Consider the following 8475-nt stretch of genomic DNA (forward strand, 5'->3'; position numbering starts at 1 on the left):
CAAATGGGTATGCAATGCAAGATGAAAGTTAAACTAAATGAGACGCAATATGCAAGATAACAAGTATGAAAGACTACAAAACCTTTAAAATAGGTGAGCTATTCTAGATCAAAAAAGGAAATCTCAACTAAAATGCTATAATGTGAGAATGAGAAAGAAAATATGAAATGTGAATGCAAGAGTACTCCAAGTCTTTCAAATCTCCAAGGTCACCAAGAAAACCTATAGCATAAAGTTAGCATGAGAGTTAATGAGAAAAAGGAACGTCATGAGTCCATAGGTTTTTATGGTTTTTATGTGATGTTTTATGTTTAAGTTGAAAGACTTTTAACTATAATGATTTGTATAAACTCATAATTACCTTGCTTTTCCATAAGCTTCATGAAACTATATGATTTCCTAAATATATTGCTATGGTTATAACTTGTATAGAAAAAATGGGATTTTGTATGTATGATCTATGGATGTGCATACCCTTTTTCATTTCTTACTTTTAGTGGGTAGGTTCCTATAGCTATGCATTGTGAGCAAGGATTGATATGCATATCGAATGTCTATCATGGATTAATGAATTAAATTTATGTTTGAATTATTGCATGTGTACTAATCTAATTGCAAGAACAAGCCATGGGAAGGAGTGCATATGGAGACATTAATAGTATAGTTATACAGTTACCTAATATTTATGAGTTTTTGAAGATTAGGTGATCCCAATATGCAACTGCTACATAAATCCATAAGTAATTATGTCATGTGTTTAACACTCATTCCATTGAAGATGCATACCATGATGTAATAATTGCATTTCTAAGTTCTTGATGTTGAAACTAGATCTTAGGAAGTTGGTTTTCTATAGTTTCTTTAAATAAGATGTTGAATAAGGCTCTAAGAGTTTAGCAAAGTTTGTAATTGCAACATCATTTCTCTTTCAAGTATAAACTATCATTTCTAGTTTTTAATATTTATATGAGTTGATATCAATACAAACTATTGTTGTTGTGCATTAATCTTTGATGTTTATAATTGTGATTGTTCAGTTATCCAAGAGGGCCCCACTTGGTAAGTAAACCTAGTTGGTAGAAATAGTTTCTATTGTAATAGGATTAAGTAAGATCTCTATTGTTCCTATAGCCATTGGTAATAGAACCAATAGTTTCCTGCGGCAAGGAAAAATAGTGTAGAGTTCTATTTGTATTCCATTTCTATCATTTAGTTTAGGTTTCTTACGTTGGAACATAGATTAAGTATTCATGTTCTTAATTTCATAGGATAGAAAATGAAAATTAAAGAGGTTTAAAGCATATACTTTGTAGATATCATTTCAAGTTTACATCCCTGGTTGATTAAATAAATGGGTCTAATGGATTTTTTTGATGCTATAATGAATGTATAATCCATATGCATAAATCTTAGTTTTGAATGCAATCATTTTACCAAGCAAGAGTCTAAGATTAGAGATTGAGAAGAAAGCCCTCCTTTTAAAGATAAATGGATGGTAGGGATTAAGAGGCAAAACAGGCATAATATTCTTTTTCTTAGGATTGATTGTAGATGTAATTGCATTGTGATTTTGGTATATACTTTTCAAATGCATCAATCTCATCTTATATATATTGCAAATGACACATGGAGAGACATGTCTATCCATTATAATTAATAGAATAACAAATTGTATAATATCCCATATATTAAATATATATAATTAATATACATAAATTACATCTCACTCTTACACACACACACACACACACACACACACACTATAGTCTATTAGGTTTAGCCGACTAAAGCTACCAAACATCAACACTCCCTCTTAGCTAGGGAGGATAAACAAGAATATGAACAACATATTACCTCAATGTAAAAAATGGTTCTAGAATGTCAACACATTTGACTTTCTAGTTTATTGAATGCCAAATCATTTCACAAATGTCAACTCAACTAAAATTTGAAAGTCAACTCATTTGACTTTGAATATTAACTCATTTGATATTTGAATGCCAACTCTTTTAACATTCATGAACGTCAACACATTTAAAATTCACTAGGTGCTTAAATGTTCATAAGGTATGTGCACTTGTGTTCTCATTATGCATACCATATAAACATTCACCATGTAAAGTATAATCTATCATGATTTGCATAGACATCATAAGATATCCATCATAATAGAAAATTCAAGTTATTGTAAGATCATCAACTTTCAATAACTTTTGCAAATACAAGTGACATCATTTGGAAGTCATCACTTCCTCATGATGTACATAGGGGGTAGTTCCATTAAATTCATATAGTCATACATAAGTTCTTTTGAACTCCCTTTGAAAATCTATCATCTGACCTCCTCAACCAAAGTTTCCTTTAATGAAGTATCATACTCCCTTTGAATTTGATATTATCAAGGACTGTTATGTTCATAAATCATAGTCCTCCTAATTGCTACAGTTTATTGATCACTAGAGAATCCATCTTAACATGGTTTACTCCCTCTGAATCAATATGAATGAGATCCTCTATCTACTCCTTCTCTTTCAAGGTTGCCTCTAATGAAATGTTAGGCTCCCTCTAAATCTCAATCTCCCTCATTTTCCTACAATAACATTCTAAGAGGAAAAGATCAAGGCACATCATTCCTATACTACATATAGAAAAGGAAAAAAAGAGAGATTGACAAAAATAATACTCAAGGATAATAAATAGTTATCTATACACCAACATCCTTGATTGTCCTCAACATTGTTGGTGAGGTAGTAACACTAAATTTCTTTCACCCTTATACTTAAGATATATATATATATATATATATGTATGTATGTATGTATGTATGTATGTATGTATGTATGTATGTATGTATGTATGTATGTATGTATGTAAATATACATATATATACATATATATACATATATATACATATGTATATATACATATATACATACATATATATATATATACATATATACATTCATATATATATATATATATATATATAAATATATATATATATATATATGAATTATTTCTTAAATAAATGTTACTTGTGTATTTTTAAAAAATCTCAATATTATATACAAAATATTTACATATTATGGAACATATATATATTTCAACTATAATATCCTACATATTGATATAGAAATTTAAAAAATGTGGAAAAAAAAACTTTATGCCTACTCCACTAGTCCAAATGGTGGTCAATGGCAAGAATGACCTTTTGAATGTTGTGTTGAGCATTTTCATGTATTTGATCAAGGGCTCATTTGGCATATGGCCCATTCTTATAGCTAACCCATGGTGGAGAGTCATGCATCTTGCATGGGTACCTTTATTGACTCTCATCTGCCAATATTTCTTGGCCCCACTTGGAATGGCTTAAATTAGGTTGTCTTTTGTAACCTCAAATCTAGCATTACTATGCCATATGAGTAGCTTTTGTGCTCATGGTGATTGTTGCCATGGTACTTTCTTGAGCACATGGAGTTTCCCACTAATTATGAATAATTGCATTATGTGGGGGTTATATTTATGCATTATTTGTGCTCTCAATTTTCTTGCTAAGTCCTAGCCCTAAGCCTAGGAACCCATTTACAACATCAAGGAAAGACTACTACAAATTTTCCTTTTCACCAATTGTATTGAAATGGTTAAAGTTGTGATTTTGTGCAGAGAAAAGAAACACATGTAGCCTGTAGGAGCCTTCACCTCCATCAAGCCTCTCATATTCTTCCATTATATTCTCAAGATCCTCATTAATGGACATGGAAACAAGGGAATCAAGATCCTTGTTTGGCAACTAGTCTTTAAGTATGAGCACCAACCCATACATATCTCTCAATTTTTAAATTAGTTCTACATACAAAATGCCCTTGTTAACACTAATGATACGAGTTTCCCCACCCACATATCAAAGTTTCTCATCACTAGGTCTAGGAATGATCTTCCCTCTAAAGTTGCACATGATCTTTACCTTCATTGCCAGATTTTGAGATGTCAATTTAGTTGGCCCAGATGTAGAAACTCCATTGGATAGACCCTCTCCCTCATTGTTAGACCTAAAATCCTTCACACCTTTAGGATTAGAATAGCCTATTTTCTTTTTAAATTTACCAACAACATATTATGGACTGACCCAATGCAATTCACTACAAAGAAGGTATGTTGTTGAGTGTCAGCTTCATTGCAATCAATGTGGCATTATAATTTTTTAGTACTTCTTACATGTACAACCTAGCTCTGATATGATTTTTTTATGCACAATCAAAATAATATAATCTACTAAAGGTTTTTTGTTTTTTGAAATGGTCGGAGCTCTAGTGGCCAAGAATCTAGAAGGTGGAAACTTAGTGGTAGGGACTAACCCTAGAGGGGTAGGGAGTCAGAAAGTGGGGATCTCAATAGGAATTTCAAGATTGGAGACAGTTTGTGATGGATCCCTAGAAGAAGAAGACAAACAATTAGGCTCCTGTTCCACAAAATGTGGGATCGGCGATGTTCTATCTGTTCCTCTGTTTGACTGTAATGTTAACAAAAGGGACCCATTGTGGGAAAGGAATTTCTTAGAGGGTGTGGATAAGAATGCAAATTTTTATAGTGTACAAGACCAAAAGAAGGAGAAGTTGGAATTTTAGCAATGCAAGTGGTCTTCATTGTTTGGGAGAAGCCCTAGAGGAAAATCTTCTTTTCCTCTGGTTACATGGAAATCCTACTAGGAAAAAGGTGAGTTTCAAATCTTTATACTATATTTGATTGTTGATTATTCTATCTCGACAATGGATTTTATTTTGGTTGAAAAATTTTTGGGGGCTAGGCCTAATATTGATGCATTGAGAAATATGATCAAAAGGAAATAGGCTCTCCATGGTCAAGTGCACATTGCACTTATGATGAATGGTTTCTTTTCCATTTTTTTTAAACCTATAAAGAAGATTTAAACATGTGGTATGTGGTGGACCTTGGTCGTTTGGTAATAGTACTCTAACAATTAAAATATGGGAACCTAATATGGATTTATCTAATGCCTTCTTCCTGACTACTCTAGTTTGGGTTAGACTACTTGGTTTACCCCTTGAGTTCTAGCATGAAGAAAATTTCAAGGGGATAGCTGGATCTTTTAGTAAACTTGTAGCTATTGACAATGTTATAGCCTCGAGATGAAAACTTCAATGTGCCAGAATCTATGTGAAAGTTTCTCATTTGAAGAACCTTCCCCAGAAAGTGGAATTGAATTCAAAACTTGGTAAAAGGATGCAAGAGATCATCTTTGAAGATCTTCCAAATGCTTGTTTTGTCTATAAAAAATAGGGTCACTAGGAAAAAGGTTGTCCTTTAAAAATTTAAAAACAACCTAAGTTGGTAAATGTGGAAAAAAAGAAAGAAACTAAGATCCAAAAAAGGGTATGGAAACCTAAAGCTATGCCTGAGAAGGTGATTGAAGGTAAAGATATCCTCGATAATCAAGATCTAGGAATGTAGATGGAAGTAGAGGGACTTCAAGTTTGTAAGAAAAAGAGAAGGATGTAGATCCAATGAATCAAATGGTTATTCATCAAAAAATAGAACTAGAATGGGAAGATATAGAAGAATTAGAAGAGATAGAGGAAGGAGAAATTATTGAGGAAAGAAGTTGTATTTTGGCATTATAGAATATTTAGGTTGTTGAATCTTAGATTCAATCACCTGCCCTTTGTTAAGAGATTATATCCATTGAGAATGTCCTTGAATCCAAAGGTATGGATGTGATTTTAGATAAGAAAGAACCCAAATAGAAATAGAGTCAAAGAAAGAAAACAAAGAAGAAAGATAACACTTTATCTAAAGGAGTTGAGACTTGAAGTAGTAAATTAGAAATTGTCTTTTTAAAACTGCAATTGAATGTTGGTACTCCAGAGAAACCTAGAAGACATCTAAAAAAACTAGAGAAAGTGAAAGTTTATAGAATATTGTTGATGGGAAGCAAGAAGCTATTCTAGATTTTATGATCTAAATATTATTACTTGGAATATTAGAGGGTTGAATAGTATTCATAAGTTAGATATTGTTCAAAATCTTGTTAGAGAGAAAAAATCAAATATTTTAGTGCTTTACGAAACCAAAATGGATAAAGAGAAAGTTGAAAAGGTTAAATCTTTTAATAACTAATATATAATGGCTAGTATCTTAGAAGGAGCCTTAGGAGAAATGATGATAATGTGGAAGCACTCCTTGTTCTTAGATACTTTTCTTAATGCTAATAAACATTTTATGGTGGTTAAGATAAAGAGTTTCACCCTGAACAATGAATGGTATATTGTGAATGTGTATGCACCTAACATAAAGAATGCTAGAAAAAAGTCATGGGCTACTTTATCTAACATTAAGAGTAATGATTACTATGGTAGATGGATCTTTTTAAGGAATTTTAATGTTCCTTTTTATGAGCACAAAAAAAAGGGGGAAATGCTAGTCAACTGGATTATAGACTGGATTTTATGGATTTTATAAACAAGGAAGGATTAATGGATTTACATCTTCTTGGGATTAATTTCACTTGGAGTAACAAAAGGTTTGGTAATGACTGTATCCGAGCTCGCTTGGATAGAGTTCTTATATCTCCAAATTGGACTAAAGATTTTTTGTGTAATCTAAAGGCTATCCAGAAGATAGGTTCAGATAATTTTCCTTTGATATTTAGAGCCGAGGCTATTCAAATAGAAAGAATTTTCCATTTAGATTTGAGAAAATGTGGATGCAACATCCACATTTTAAGGATCGATTAGTTGAATGGTGAAACATAAATATTGAAGGAACAACTCTATTTCAAATGGTTTCTAAACTCAAAAATGTTAAAAATAAAGTTAAAGTTATGAATAAAAGATTTTTTGGGAACATTTTTTATAGAAAATATAACATTAAAGAGGATTTGTAAGCTATCCAAGACAAAATATAGGTGGAAGGGTACTCTATGGATTTGGTGATGGAAGAAAATTAGAAGATGGTGGAGCATGATGACATTATTACCAAAGAAGAGATTTATTGAAGGAAGAGATCCAGATCTATTTGGGTAGATGAAGGTGACAGAAATATGAAATTTTTTCATTTGTCAACTTTAAAACATAGATTCAAAACTCAAATTTCAAGTCTTAATAAAGGAAGAACTAAGTTAACTAATGAAAAGGAAATTTTAGAGGAAATGGTTTACTTTTTTACTTCTTTGATGGCCTTAGATCCTAGAATTGATGTGACTAATTAGGCAGAGTTGTTGGATGTTCTTCGTTCTTTAGTTTCTAAAGATCAGAATAGATTGTTGTGTGTTATTCCTAAGGAAGAGAAAAATTATAAAGTTGTTTTCTTTCTAGGAGGGGACAAGTCACCAAGGCCAGATGGTTTTCCCATATTATTTTTTTAGAAAGAATGGAATTTGGTTGGTAAAGATGTTTATGATGTTGTTAAATAATTCTACGGGGATAAAAGGATGTTGAAAAGAAATTAATTCTACTTTCCTATGTTTGATTCCTAAGAAAATTGGTGTTGATTCCCTGGATCAATTTAGGGCTATCAATCTTTGCAAATTGATTTATAAAATTATTTCTAAAGTACTAACTTTAATATTGTTACCTATGCTTCCTTCTCTTATATCTAAGTAACAAAATGGTTTTATTCCTGGTAGACAAATCCTTAACTCTATTATCTATGTGCATGAGAATTTCCATTCTTTATCTCTCTAATAATCAAGGGTTTATTATAAAATTTGATATTGCTAAAGCCTATGATAGAGTAGAATGGTCCTTTCTTCATGAGGTCTTATTATCTTTTGGTTTTAGTGTCAATATGGTTAAGCTTATTATGTAGATGATCTCTACTACTACAGTGAATGTTCTGGTTAATGGGTGTTCTTCTACTTTCTTTAAACCAACAAGGGGGTTGAGATAGGGAGATCCTTTATCTCCAATCATCTTCACTAGTATGGTTGATTGTCTGGGTAGATATATTGGGAAATTTTTCTCTTTAGGGAAAATTTAAGGCTTAAGACCACCTTCTCATCCTCTTATTTGTTCTCATAAGAAATTTGTGAATGATATTTTTTTAGGTAAAGATGAGGTTAGGGAGGCAAGGAATCTCAAAAAGGCCCTTAGTCTCTATTCTTCTTCTTTTGGTCAATTGTTTAATTGAAATAAGTTCTCTTTGTATTTTATTAATACCCATATTTCTAGAGAGGGTAAGATTGCTAATATCCTTGGTTGTTCTATAAGGTCTTTTCCTTGCATTTACCTAGGTCTCCCTTTGGGACTTAATCCTTCAGATTATTTTTGGGAGGATCTTGTTAAGAAATTCAACAAGAAATTGGTAGGTTGGAAAGGTAATTTGTTGAGTCAAGCTGGTAAAATCACTCTTCTTAAGGCTTGCCTCCAAAGTATCCCTACTTATGCTTTGAGTCTCTTCAGGATTATAGTTAAATATGTTGATATTATTGAAAAAATCCAAAGGAATTTCCTGTGGTCT

Source organism: Cupressus sempervirens, chromosome 1 (genome assembly GCF_028749045.1).
Source record: "Cupressus sempervirens isolate cs-2001-9-10 chromosome 1, ASM2874904v1, whole genome shotgun sequence".
NCBI classification, from domain to species: domain Eukaryota; kingdom Viridiplantae; phylum Streptophyta; class Pinopsida; order Cupressales; family Cupressaceae; genus Cupressus; species Cupressus sempervirens.